The following is a 14,476-nucleotide window of genomic DNA, read 5'->3' as shown; positions in this document are numbered from 1 at the left end:
GGTAGCTTTCCAGGAAAGAGAGGTGAGTCACTAGGACTTCTTAAGTACCAAGTCTTTCCTTGCCAAAACCTATCCCTCAAAACTTCACACAATTCTTTTTCTAAGTAATTTACTTATATCACAATTAGGAATGAAAAGTCCATTTTTATGCAAAGGAAAACAATGCAAAGCAATTAAACAATGCAAATCAAGTAATTAAAGTAAAGCAATTAACTAAGCACAAATTAAAGATTGCTAACTACAAAGCTTTAAACTAGACGATTCCTAAGGTGAGGCTTCTAGACAGTTGGAGCCATTAAAGACACACTCACCGTCTACACGTGATTAATCCACTAATGAATTAAGTTGAATGTAATTACAACTCAAAGAAATACAAAGAAATTGAATTACACAAAATAAAATTCAGATTTCCTAAACTATGCACTCCTTGGCTTGTGATTGATCTTCCTTGTTGTGTTCTAGAAAGTGTATGTGTTTGTATTTGTATTTGTATTTGCTGCAGCTCCTTGTCTTAACCTCTTATGGTTAGTCAATTAAAATCTTCAAAACAGTACCTACTAAGTAGGGATATACTCACCACAAGGTTAATTCCACTTAACAAGCACCAATTGAATTTATCCACCAACAATTTAGAGGTCAAGAAATGAAAGCAAGAAACAATTCAAATTTTAAAACAGAACAACAGCAAATGGATTTGAATTATATGACACAACTTAGAAAGAGTTTTGAATAATATTGGGCAAGCAATAAAAATAGACACTCAACAAAGGATGGCACACAAATGGAACCTAAAGAAAGGCACTAGAATTGATTAGAAAAACCAAAACAGCACTACTGGAAAATTTAGGTCCACAAAGCGTGACTTAAAATATTTATGCTGATCTGGCTATTTTGAATTTGATTCTGAAATTTTAACCACAAACGATTCAAGGTCTTAGAAAACTTTTGGCGCTGGAATCACATCAAAAATATGCACCAAATAATTGTGATAAATCTTTCAAAATTATTATCCAACTACCGTATTTTGGCGCCAGGGTGCACACTTTTTTTGTTTTATTTATCATTTTTTCTCTATTTTGTCTTTTCAGTTGATTCTTTTTTTCTTGATTTTATAAGACATCAAACTGTATAGATCCATATTTTTATAATTTTTCTTCAACGTATTTGAAATTAATAACAAAAAAACAGCCAGCACAGAATTTGAAAAACAGAGTAATCCTAATTCTGGAATTTAAAAACAGAATGAAGAACTTCAAAAACACAATGGAGTGAATGTATATGAATTTGTATGGATCTAACATACAAATATGAACTCAAACTAAAAGAAAAATTCACCAAAGGATCAACAAACACAGAATTATAAATCTGGACTCAAATCAAATCAAGAAACCAAAATTATCAACAAATTCAGCACTACATGGAATTGATGACAAATTAGGAGAAACATGACTTAGACAAAACATAATTGGATTCATAAATTAAAATGACTCAAGAAACATATAATGAACCGAATAGAATTGCAAACAAGACTCAAACAAACTAAAAACAAAACAGCAAAACAATTCTATGTAGATTCCTACATAAATGTGAAAATTAGAAGCTCAAGAACAATTTGAACACAATGCACCGATTGAATTTCTTCAAGCAGCACCTAAATCAAATTAAAATGCAAAAAACAGCAAGACAACATGAAGAATTGAAGAACAACACGGAAACAAGAACAACACAAACATAAAAATGAAAGAAGACACTTAGCTCTTGTAGAACCATAGCTCATGATACCAAATGATGGATTTGTGCCTTCCTATTTTCGATTTTGTTGATGAATTGCGGAAGCTACACGGATTGGAGATGGAACAAGGTCCTCCTAAGAGTGGTTGTGACCTTGAAGGTGCATGATAGGTAGGATTTAAGAGTGGTGAGGCAAATTCTACTTGGAAAGGGCGAATTTGTGAAGATTAAAAGCCTAACCTAGGAGGTTTTGGGCAAAGAGTGATATTAGCACAATTTTGGCAGCAATTCACTCATGTATTAATCTTGAATTGACAGGACCCAAACTCCTTTATATATAACAAGAGTGGGCTGAAAATGAAAAGAGAATTGGAGGGAAATACAAATGTTGGCACATGGGAAGGTGGCTCCTAAATTCAGCACATGTGAGGTAGGTTCTAGAATTCTTCCATGTGCTAAGAGTTCTAGAACCTTACGCTCCACTTAGGCTAAATGTGGGGTTGGACCTAAGTTTAATTAGGAGTAGGAAACTCTAATTAAACTTAGGTTAGCATTTTAGATACCACTTTGCATGTTTCAACAAAAATACAAAAGAATTAAACTATGCTACTTTTGACAAAAAAATGTAAAAACTATTCTACACTAGAGTTTATGACATGATCTTCTGATGTTATATCCATCTCCTCATTTCCCCACCGGTGTGTGTAGGTTGGCATTTTGCGCCCACAATGGAAAATTACTCTTTAATGGCCAAAACCCCAAAGTTAAACTTAAAGAGAAGGCAAATTCAGGAGGGATTCTTGATACGAAAATCAGCATTCCAGCAAGCCTTTTTAACAAATTCATCAACCTACACATATTTTAACCAAAACAGCCATACAGGTTTTGTGACAAATATATTAATGACTAACACCTGTGAAAGTTTCCCTCTCATTCGAAGGTGAAGAAGCATGCCACCAGAAATGGGAATCAAATCCAAAACCTGTTTGTCAATGGTGTTAAGACCTACCAGTGAAGCCAACTCTCACTCCCTGGCACACCGCATTTTCAATTCAATAACCAGATATGCTGTAGCACAGCTGCAAAAACACTGCTTTATGTTTAGACTTTCCACAACACAAAATAGTGATTAATTTCCACGCAATAACTGAAGTACCCCAAGTTACATTACGGTATGCTGGAAGGGGAGGAGGAAGGATGACTCACCGGCGGCGGGGTCCTGAAGGCGAATGGAATCGCGCATTGCGTAACGCAGGTACTGCGAAATGGTGAACTGCTTCTTCAACTCGTACTTGTCAATTTGGATCCCGAACAGGCCGCAACCGCGAAAGGACTCCACTATCGACGATCGCACCCTTTCTTTTTAGTCTCACCGATCTTCGCCGACACGATTCTTTTCTTCTCTGAGGCAAACCCTCTGGCCCGTTCCTCCTCTGTTCTCTGCAATTAGGTTTTGAAAATTTGGAGAATGGTTTAAAAGGGTTTGTGTGAAGGCAACGTGTAAACCAAAGAAAACGCGGGAAAAAAATTAAAATTACTAAAAAAATTGGGTTTAGCTTTATAAAACACGCTATTTACTTAACCTCCGTTTATCGGAGGTTATTAAAACTTCCATTAAAAAATCTTCACTAAAAATAAATATTTTATAGTGATATATACTATTTTGTAAATGTATTTTATATATATATATATATATATATAATACAAAACCTTGTAATATTTGATATTATAAATTATTATTTGTTGTTTAGAGGAAAAAAGTTAGATTCACTACATTTACTAAAAAAAATCATTTTTAACGAAGTTATATTTGGCATTATCGATTATGGTTTTAACCCCCGTTAAGTGTGTTATCCGCAGTTTGTTTTTTTTTTGAAAAATCTAGCGTCGCTAACTGATTACTGACGTACCGGCGGTTTGAAAACTCCTGCTATTCCTGGAGGTTTGAAAACTCCTGCTATTCCTGGTAGTTTGAAAACCCCTGCTATTCCCGACGGTTTTAAAAATCTCCGTTATTCCCAGGAGTTTTGAAAACCCCCGCTATTCCCAACGGTTTTCAAACCCCCGTTATTTTCGGCTGTTTGAAAACCCCCAATAGGAAGTGTATATATAAAAAAGTAGGTGACAAATAATAAAAATGTTAAACCAAAATATCCCGATTATTTTCTCATACCCTATGTTCTTCTTCTATCACCTAACACTAATACATTACTACTCTTTCAACTTTTTTTTATTTACTTTCCAAGGTTTCATAATATTATATAGGTATAATTTTTTTCATAATAAAAATATAGATACTGAATTATTAATGTAGAAAATGTATGTACAAGGCTAAAATACATAACAATATTCTATTATAATTTATTATTACTTTATATAATGTTTACTAATTTAGCATTGTAAAATAAAAACGAATATAAAATATGGAAATTCATGGTGTAACGTGGTTATAATGAAATCCATTTTAAGAGGGTTTGAGATAGTTTCAGGTTTGAAGATCAACTTTCACAAATCAAGGCTAGCAGGTGTGAATGTGCAGTCAAACAAGCTTCTCTGTTATTCCAAGTTCTTGAATTGTAATCTGATGGGAACACCCTTCAAATACCTGGAATTCGAAGTGTGAGGGAATCCAAGGAAGAAATCGTTTTGGGATCCTGTACTAAGCAAGCTCAAAACAAGGTTAAGTGTGTGGAAGGGGTAGTTTTTATCTTTGGCAGGAAGGATGTGTGTTATTAAGTCCGTTCTCAATGCAATACCTCTCTTTTACCTATCAATCTTCAAAGCGCCAGAGTCCATCTACAAAAGCATTATTAGTATTCAAAGGAGGTTCTTGTAGGGGTGGGGCAAGAAAAGGAGACCCATTGCATGGGTAAGTTGGGAGGACCTGTGTAATCCAAAAGAGGAGGGAGGGTTGGGGCTAAAAGATATCAAAAAATTTAATGTTGATCTCCTAGCAAAGTGGAGATGAAGGTTTTTGTCTTAAGACAAGGGGAAGTGGAAGGAGGTGTTAGAATCCAAGTATGGGGGGGAGCTAGATTGTCCCCATTTACCAGTAAAATATCAATCTTGGTGGTGGAGAGATCTAGTAAAGGTGTGTAGGGAGGGAGGTGGAGAAGGGTGGTTCCAAAAGGAGGTTCATTGGGTACTAGGTAGGGGAGATAAGGTTAGATTTTGGGAAGATGTGTGGATTGAAGATACAAGCCTTAAATCCTTGTTCCCTAGATTGTATTCTCTGTCAGCAAATAATGAGCAAAAAGTTGAAGAGGTTGGGATGTGGGAAGGCTTGGATTGGAAGTGGAGGTTAGGATGGAGACGTGACAGATTTGAATGGGAATCGGAGTTGGAAGAAATTTTTTCTCAACACCTAGTGGGGGCTGATGTAAAGCAAAACAAGGATGATGTTAGAGTTTGGGGAGAAGAGAATCTGGAGAAGTACTCAGTCAATGCAGCATATAAAAGTTTATCTGTTGGACGTGGGGGTACCTACCATGCAGCTTTTGAATACCTTTGGAAAGCTAAAGCGTTTCCCAACTAGGGAGGGGCTGAGTAGAAGAGGAGTACAACTGAGTTCTCTAGCTTGTGTGCTATGTGAAGTGAAGGAGGAATCTTGTCAGCATTTGTCCCTAGAATGTACTTATGCACAGCAGGTCTGGTCCTTATGTCTTAAATGGTTAGGTATCACGCTAGTTCAACAAAATAGCCTCAAAGATCACTTTCTGAGTTTCCACATACCTCAAGCTAGTTTCAACCAAAATTTGGTCTTAAAAGGTATTTGGGCTGCCATTGTGAGGTGTATTTGGGACCAAAGAAATGCAATTATTTTCAAACAAGATGTAGTTGATGATGAAGAGATTCTGCAAATGGCACAGCTTAAGTCATGGTTGTGGATGAAGTATAGAGCTTCTTATAACTCTCATTCGTTTACGAATTGGTTACTTAATCCATTTGTCTGCTTAAAAAGCATTAATTAGTGGGGTTTTACTCTGGAGGCAGAGGGTGGTAAGGGAATCTACAAAAGAAGGGGAGGCATTTAAGTATGGGCTAGTAAGAAGGAGTAATGAGGTTACGGACAAGTGGAGTCGGTTTTGGTTTATGCAGAAGGTTATTCTTAAACACATGTATTGCTAGGTTGTATCTGTGTTGTTGGCGTGAGTTTGGTGAAGAATTTTGTGGAGGTTTTGGGATGTCATAGGATTCCTTCAAGGTCGTATGTAGTACAGTTTTTAATGCTCTGGGGAGGGAGCGTGAAGCACATATGCTTTTTTGTCTCTCTGCGAATTCCAGGAAGTATCTTTGTAGTGCAAAAACGCTGGAATAGATTTGATTTTCTGTTTTGAATCTGTCATGGGTGTGGTTATGCTCTATTCACTGCTTTGTGCTATAGTTTGGCAGGAACAGCAGTAGCTGGTTCTGGCTTAGCTTGGAGGATCAGGTTTTCACGGGAGTAGGGTACTGGCAAGAGTTTAAACGTTCCTATGATGTGCTTGGATTTGTGGGTTTGCTCTTTGATCCTGCCTGTTGACCGGAACGCTGGAAACCGCCTCGTCAAAGGATCGACGTGCGCACCGCTTCTCACTTCCGTTCCTCTCCGGGATCTACCTCAAGAACCTGCAAAGAAACAGAGCGGCGCCGCTGCGGCCGATCGCACTCCAACGCTCAAGTCAGTGACGGTATCACCAAAAACTAAGAGAACAAGAACCGTGCAAATCCTCTCTCACAGTCAGCTCTATCACTCGCAAGCGTAAAGTGTATAAACTGAACGTGCGTACCTCAGAAAGTTTGTTAAGAACTCTTATATACCTGGTAGCTTTCTCTCTCCTGGCAGTTACAGACTTGGACACGTGGCTCACATCCAACTGTACACGTGCCATCATCTGGAGGCTCCCTGACTTGGCGCTGCTTCTACTCTCATTTTGGCTAAGTTACTTATGCATGGTACTGCCCAGTGCATAGCTAACTTAGGAGTGCGATCTCTACTGGAACTGACGAGTTAGGGGCCTTCATACACCTTCCCTGTGGTCTCGCCGGCCGCCTTCACAATCTGCTTCTCCTTCATCTTCGGCGATGTGCTCGCTCTGGCGATCTCCAATGACTAGGTCGCCTGAATCTACATCTGGCGACTTCATCTTCAACCTGGCGATCGCCGATTCTGGTAAGCTGGAAATCGAAACACGCCAATATAACAACTGGCGACTACACGAGCCCCCCGACTTCCTTCTCTTCTGCCAACCTGGCGCCTTGTCAATACGCCTATACTGTAGGAGGATGCCACGTCATCACACCCGACCACCAGGGTGGTACACTCTTTGCCTTAGTTACAGGAACAACAACTTGGGTTGCCATTTGGATAATTGGGAAAGGAATTTACAGGGTCAAAGGTAATGTTGTATGGAACTGGAAGATAGCTGATCCTGTAGATGCTTGAAATGGTTTGCTGCATAATTGTCTGGATATGATTCTATGTATGTATTATTCTGTTAATTGCTGCATAATTTGCTGTTGTATATGGTTTGGTATGGTTGCTGCCACATACAATTCTGTAATGCTGCTTTTCTTTGGTTTTCATTTGGATGTTGTTGTATGTAGTTCTAGTTATAGGCTTTATTCCTCCTTTTTTGGGCTTTTCTTTGGTTTTCATTTGGATGTTGTTGTATGTAGTTCTAGTTATAGGCTTTATTCCTCCTTTTTTGGGTTTGTTATGTTGTAGTTTAAGCCAATTATGGTTTTTGTTCTATGTGTTAAGGAGGAGTAATCTTGGGATTTTTTTGTATACGGGATACCCCTAAGTATCCCTCTTAATTTAATTTATTCATTGCTGATAAAAAAAATAAAAATAAAAAATAAGAGATTTTGCACTTTACCCAGTAAATTTTATCCCATCCTTCATTTATATTTTATCTTTTTCTACCCAAAGTTGTGGGGTCTGAACGTTAAGAACTTGGAAAGGTCATTCCATTAGACATTGGCCTTAAGTACAGACAAATACACTATTCTTACATCTAGGATTGATATTAACTAAATTTGAACATTGAGTTCCTGTGAGTTGGCATTTATTAGCAAACCTTTGAATATTTTTAATCTTCATAATTTATGTTGGTTCTAAACTCTATTAATAATATTGCAGCCATATTTGTTAATTTTTTTTTCAAACTATTTTTTAACTGGTATTTTTGTATTGTCAATGCAATGTAGTTTTTTTTTCTACTGCATCCACAAAATTGAAAAAACCATGTATCAAAAGGTAACATTCAAACAAAACAAGGCCCATGAATAACTAAAACCAATGAAACCTTGAAAAATGAATAAAAAAAAGTATCACTTCTTCTTAGTCATAAAAATAATAAAAAACTAATAATATTTTTCAAATATACATATGATATACCAGGTATTGTGATACAGGTACATTTACATATTGATGTGAACATATCCTGAATTTCAAGGTTCCTGAAAATAAATCAACTCAATGAAAAAAAAAAACAATTGTGTCTAATAATGTGGTGATTAATAAATTTGAAAAAGAAGTGAACACAAATTACTTGGCTAATATGCAGTTGGAAGTGGAAGGGGAGCCCGTTCAATACTTGACTGAGGTGTCATTGAGGTGCATGTGAGCATGTTTAGTACCTTCTTGATGTGCATATGGAGGTGGATGGGGAAATGGAGATGGAATACCTTTAGGATTACTTGTTTCAGGTACAGTTAGGGGTGGACTTTGTAATTTGTATTATAATACCTTTAGGATTACTTGTTTTAGGATTACCTTTGGGATGGAATACCTTTAGGCTTATGTAACCTACATATACTGTAGCATATGGCATACTGGATTCTTGTTCTGTTGTTATCTTTTACTTGTCCAACTCACTAAGATTTAAGCTTACACACATGCACCAGCACTACACCTGCTCTCAACCCCTCCCTGCACCATTCAAATTGTTGCTCAATATCGTGTTCTCATCATATGATATCCTTTTTCCCTCAGTTAATGCTCATTGCTCATGCTATGCTTCTATCTTATTATCTCACCTAATTTGTATTATAATAATCATACACGTACCATATCAAAAGGTTACTAAGTTAACCCTTTGCAACTTTTTAACAGCAGAAAGAGGTCTAGCATGGAAAACCTTGACATGTATCCACTGGACAAGAAAACATAAAGGTTAGATATAGTGACATTTTAATTAAATAACATTTTAATGGCTGAGGTGGAATTTGGCAGCATTTGACAATTTCCAAATTGATGACCTTATAATGCAAAGACATTTGAATCAACTAAAACTATCGAGTGTAGTCAGATCACCAGTTTCTCTCCTTTTTATGTTGCCCAGCTTATGTTTAACTAAAAGTACAACTCAAATAAAATTCCAATCAACATAAAAGCATTAACACTTCCACCCCACACCTCCTACCTAATCTCAATATAACTCCAAAATTCTCCATTAAAAATGATGCTCGGTATCTATTTATTAGGCCAAAAGTGAACTTGGCAAACTAAAAAATAAACTAATAATGTTTAGAAGATTGGTTTAGAAAGGATGGATCGAAAAAGATAATCTAATTTGGTTGTACCTAAAGCTTGAGTTTGGGTCTAAGCAGTCAATCAAATTTGCTAATGCATTATTTTATTGGTAACTAACTTAATATGACATGCCTAGAAACACATACTTGTTTCCACTCCACCAATTGTTGAAGCAAATCCATCACCTGCATGAAACAAATATATGAATAAATATATAAACAAACACATCTTTTGTGTATATGATACCATGGTGCAAAAATAGATGAAATAAGGAAATTAATCATATTATACGTGCTTTTTTAGGTTCTTGTAAAGAGTAGGATGCAGTAGTGTACTTTGGGAATTTCAGACAAGAATCCCCAAACCTTGTCCTCTGTCTCTTAGTTTCTGATTATCAAAAGAAATTAACAACCACTAGTTAGTTGACATAGTTCAGATTATCCCAAAAATCTACAAACGAATGTAATATATTAAATAACAAATGAAAGTAAATAGAAATCGAAAAAAAATTGTGATGATTTGGACATGTGAGAAACAAACCAACACACTAGTGACCAAACTCACATTCAAGCTTTGTCATATATAGCTTATAGTTAGAAGTGGGAAATTTCTAAAAGTAGAAGCAGGCCACATTGACAACACCAATGTGAACTCAGTCTATCTATGCACGAAACGAAATGTTAAACAATTATTTTGTAATGTATACCTAATACTTCACAAATGTTTAAGGGAGATGATATAATGTTGTCATTTCTGTCAGATGAGATAATTTAGAATATGGGTTGAGGGAAAATGACTATGAACCCATAAGAATTATGAACAAGAAAAATATAATCCAAAAGAAAAAGCAAGGAATAAACAAGAACGCTTATGAATGAGAAACTATATAAATCATCTATATTCAACTACGATCATCTGGCTTATCCCCAGTTCACCATCATTCTTTATTCTCAGCTAGTTACTTTCACTCCTCATGCACCTCTTTTTACCTACTTTGCTTTCCAAAAGAGATTTACATAACTACACTCCTCATTCAAACTCTGAAACTTGATCGGAGTAATGGAAGAGAAGATTGTCGTGGGTGAGGGGCTTCCTGGAAACTACACAAAACAAGTGGACCAGGGCCTCAGCTTGGTGGTCGAGGTGGTGGCGAACCACTTCACAACCATTTGATCTAAGAGTTAGCAAAATAAGTGATCTAGGCGTGAGAAATGGGAAAATTGAAAATCAATTTTGAAAAACCAATTAGGTCATAAAGAAAACGAATAACAAATAGGACTCACGCTAAAACGTTGAATCTCACAGGCGTAGTCGCTGTCGAACACACCCAACTCCTTACTCTGAAAATCCTTCAAAAAAAATCGATTCACCCTTCGCAAAAGCTTCATTTCTTCGAATGATCCGCTCCCACCGCAACCCTTCCCTGGCCGCGTACTCTCTCGTTCTCCGATCCCTCTCCGGCGCTGGCTTCTTCTTCGGCGTTAAAATTAAAATGAGAATCAAAATCAAAATCGAAAGGGTTGGAAAATGATTTACCTCTGAAATCAAATTATTTGTAGTCTCGTGCGAGCAACAAAGAGTAATTTCTCTCTGAAACGAAATACTCCTCTCACACTAGAGTTTGTTCACAGCGAAGAGAAAATAAACTTTTCAAAGTGTAGATTCTTAAAAACAAAATAAATAAAATATTTAGTGCGGTTTAATAAAAAACCCCTGACACTTACAAAGGTTTGAGAAACCTCCATAAGCTGAGTGTATTACCAGAGGTTATTTTAACCTCTACCAATAAACCTCTCCTAAAATCAATTATTTTTGTAGTGATTGTTGATAATATAAAGATTTTCATACAACTACAAATTATCATGTGTAACTTTATTTCATAGCAATAAAATTAAAATGTATTTATATTGGATTGTTACTATTATCTTTGTTTTTGTATAGGCTACTATTATCTGCCTTTGTAATGAAAAAGGACAAAAAATTATAGCAGCTAGAATGGGATCTTAGTAAAGGCCATTTTCTTCTATATGAAACATGTTGCATTCTTCCAGAAAAGATGTTTGACTCGACCGAAAGCCTAGATAGCCATTACAAATCATGATTATTTACATTTATTAATGTAGGTAATGTGTGCATTATCTTTATTACTTATTTAATAAAAAAGGTAATGATTAATATATTAGTTGTTTTATTAATGAGACACACATATACTATCTATTTCATGTTTTCTTTTAACCATTCTCTGATTAAATTTTGTTCTCGCCAGTTGACTCGCTTCGTCGGTTGATTCCAACGGCTGCATTGACCCTTCTATCTTCGCCTGAGAACCGTGCCTTCTTGGTTAAGAAATCCCTCACCTGCAAAGACAAATGGACGCCCTAGCGGCCATTTGCACTCTGACGCTCAAGTCAGTATTAGGACAAAGAAACACCAAGTTTGTATATTAGCTTCAGTCTTAGAAACTGTGTATCTTACTAGGGTTTAGGCACCCTATATAGGTTGAAACTAGGGTTTACTTTTGTGTTGTTACCCTTATCTAGAGTTCCTTGGAGAATGTCCCTGCGCCGCTATTTAGGTAATCTTAGCGTATCTGGCACATGGAACTTGTTGGGTATGAAGTCAAGACCAATTGGTTTGGGCTGACAAGACACCATGTACACAGTTGAAGCGCAGGTGAACTTTGTTCCGTGACTTCAAGTGGAAGATTGTTGGGTATGAAGTCAGGACCAATTGGGTTGGGCTGAGTAGACACCATGTTTTAGTGAGTGGGCTTAATCATTGTGTCGCTTTATTATCTCTATTTATCTCTATTTAAAGAGATCATTGTACTTATAATTGGTGTGCAACAGGATATAATGTAAACCTAATAGTTGCCCGTGTGGATGTAGGTTGCAGTTGGTGACCGAACCACGTTAAATCTTGTGTCGTTTATTTTTCTGCAGTTGATTCGTGATTGTGTGTATTGCTTCCGCGTGCATTTTTTCCATCAAGTGGTATCAAGAGCTTTGGTTTGTTTACACACTAGAGATCTTATCAGCAGAAATTAATCGACGAGAAAATTGTGTTTGCAGTAACGTCCCAAAGTTAGGGTTTCGCAGAGGCGACATCAATGTTCCAAAGCTAGGGTTTCGTAGAGGCGGCGGCAGCATCCCAAAGCTAGGGTTTCGCAGGGGCTGCAGCAGCGTCCCAAGGCTTAGGGTTTCACAACGGTGCAAGGAGAGGCTCCCAGATTTGCTTCACAACAGCGGTGACCAGCGTGGTGCGGAGCGCCAGTGCAGTGGGGACTGCGACCAGGTCTGTTGGTGAGTGATTTTGGGTGGTGCAATTTTTGTGGTTTTGATTTAAAAAAAAAAAGGATTGCCAAGATCTGAAATTAGTTGTACCGAGTATCTTGTCTAGTCATTTGAGATGGTAGAAGAAGGGAAGTTACGAATTGAAAATTCGATGGTACAAATTTCAGTTGGTGAAAAATGCAAATTGAGGATTTGTGAGTTCAGTTACTGAGCACATCAATAAAACTAATTCGATCTTAGCCAAACTTATGTCAGTGGGCATTAAGTTCAATGATGAAGTTCAAGCTTTACTACTGCTATTATCTTTGCCTAACAGTTGGTCCGGAATGGGTACAATAGTTACCAGTTCAGCGGGATCCGATGGATTCACTTTTGAGAAGATTCGTGATCTCATTCTTGGCGAGGATGTCCGAAGAAGGAGTTCTGGGAAATTATCTAGTGAATCATTATATGTCATCGGAGGTAAGAATAATATCAGAGATAGTGGGAGTAAGAACAAAAGAAGGAGTCAGTCAAAGACTCGGGATTGCTCAAGTGTAACATGATGGAACTGGAAAGAGGTGGGGCATTTCAGGAATCAATGCCCAAATGATAAACAAGTCAACATTGCAGAAGACTCCGCGGACGAGGACCTTTTAGTCTGTTGCGCGGATAGCAGTGTGGATTCCTGGGTCATGGATTCTGAAGCATTGCAAAATCTAGTTATTGGAGACTTTGGAAAGGTAAGACTAGCAGACAATAGAACTCTTGATGTTACGGGCATGGGTGACATAGTGTTGAAGACACCAGTTGGTTTTTGAACTTAGACGAATGTCAGAGTTGTTCCAAGCTTAACGAAAAGTTTGATTTCTATTAGGCAGTTGGACAAACAAGGACATGAAGTGAAGTTTGGAAATCAACAGTGGAAGGTTGTCAAGGGAAATCTTGTCATGGCCTGTGGAAGAAAGAGAAGTTCGTTGTATATAGTCAGATTACCGTGTCTGAGGGAGTGACCATCCCAGTTCAGAAGATAAACAAAGTCCGGTTCACAGAATCTTGTGGGCAGAAGAGGGTTGTCTTTATAAGAGAGAAACCAAGGGCCACATGTCAGATTCAGGATGAACGAGCATGGAAAGGATCAGGTAGACCAGTCAGAGGTACTTGTGGCAGTGGGAGCACGGGTTGTGCTTTAGCTGAAGTTCCTAGACGACAGTGGGTTAGGAGAACCAGTATTCCAGCGGTTGAAACTTCTCCAGAAAATTTCTTGTTGAATATGGATAGTGTTTGTTCTCAGGTTGTTCCAGGATCTGGCAGTTCCTGTAAGTGGGAGTCAGTAGGAACAAAGAACGGGAATATGGAGAGTGTTTGTTCTCAGGTTGTTTCAGGATCTGACAGTTCCTGTAAGTGGGAGTCGGTAGGAACAGAGAACGGGTCAGTGACTGACGTGTTGAAACTCAGGGGAGTTTTAACGAAGTCTTCAAAATGATTAAGAAGGCTGGTGGCAACTAGAGGTGGAACATTGAGTTCCGTCGACAGATTACAGAAGTACATGTACACAGTTGAAGCGCAGGTGAACATTGTTTCGTGACTTCAAGTGGGAGATTGTTGGGTATGAAGTCAAGACCAATTGGGTTGGGCTGACAAGACACCATGTACACAGTTGAAGCGCAGGTGAACTTTGTTTCGTGACTTCAAGTGGAAAATTGTTGGGTATGAAGTCAGGACCAATTGGGTTGGGCTGAGTAGACACCATGTTTTAGTGAGTGGGCTTAATCATTGTGTCACTTTATTATCTCTATTTAAAGAGATCATTGTACTTATAATTGGTGTGCAACAGGATATAATGTAAACCTAATAGTTGCCAGTGTGGATGTAGGTTGCAGTTGGTGACCGAACCACGTTAAATCTTGTGTCGTTTATTTTTCTGCAGTTGATTCGTGATTGTGTGTATTGC

The 14,476-nt window shown here is 37.6% G+C and overlaps 2 long non-coding RNA genes across 3 annotated transcripts; both read right to left on the bottom strand.

Annotated features, from left to right (window-relative positions):
- Positions 1-3,031: 3,031 nt before the first annotated feature.
- On the bottom strand, positions 3,032-8,434 carry LOC137813803 (uncharacterized). The gene is made up of 3 exons (XR_011081510.1): positions 8,268-8,434; positions 8,114-8,175; positions 3,032-3,171 (listed from the first exon to the last, which is right to left on the bottom strand). It is a non-coding gene; the product is annotated as an uncharacterized lncRNA (long non-coding RNA).
- A 633-nt stretch (positions 8,435-9,067) lies between these two features.
- Positions 9,068-10,928, bottom strand: LOC137813802 (uncharacterized). 2 transcript variants are annotated; one of them, XR_011081508.1, is made up of 4 exons: positions 10,787-10,928; positions 10,534-10,713; positions 9,546-9,637; positions 9,068-9,435 (listed from the first exon to the last, which is right to left on the bottom strand). It is a non-coding gene; the product is annotated as an uncharacterized lncRNA (long non-coding RNA). The 2 variants fall into 2 exon arrangements; XR_011081509.1 differs by having other exon boundaries at positions 9,153-9,435; positions 10,534-10,720; positions 10,787-10,924.
- Between the last annotated feature and the right edge of the window lie 3,548 nt (positions 10,929-14,476).

Source organism: Phaseolus vulgaris, chromosome 1, assembly GCF_000499845.2.
Source record: "Phaseolus vulgaris cultivar G19833 chromosome 1, P. vulgaris v2.0, whole genome shotgun sequence".
Classification (NCBI taxonomy): domain Eukaryota; kingdom Viridiplantae; phylum Streptophyta; class Magnoliopsida; order Fabales; family Fabaceae; genus Phaseolus; species Phaseolus vulgaris.
The sequence above is the reverse complement of the archived record's forward strand: the minus strand, read 5'-3'. Positions and strand labels throughout refer to the sequence as shown.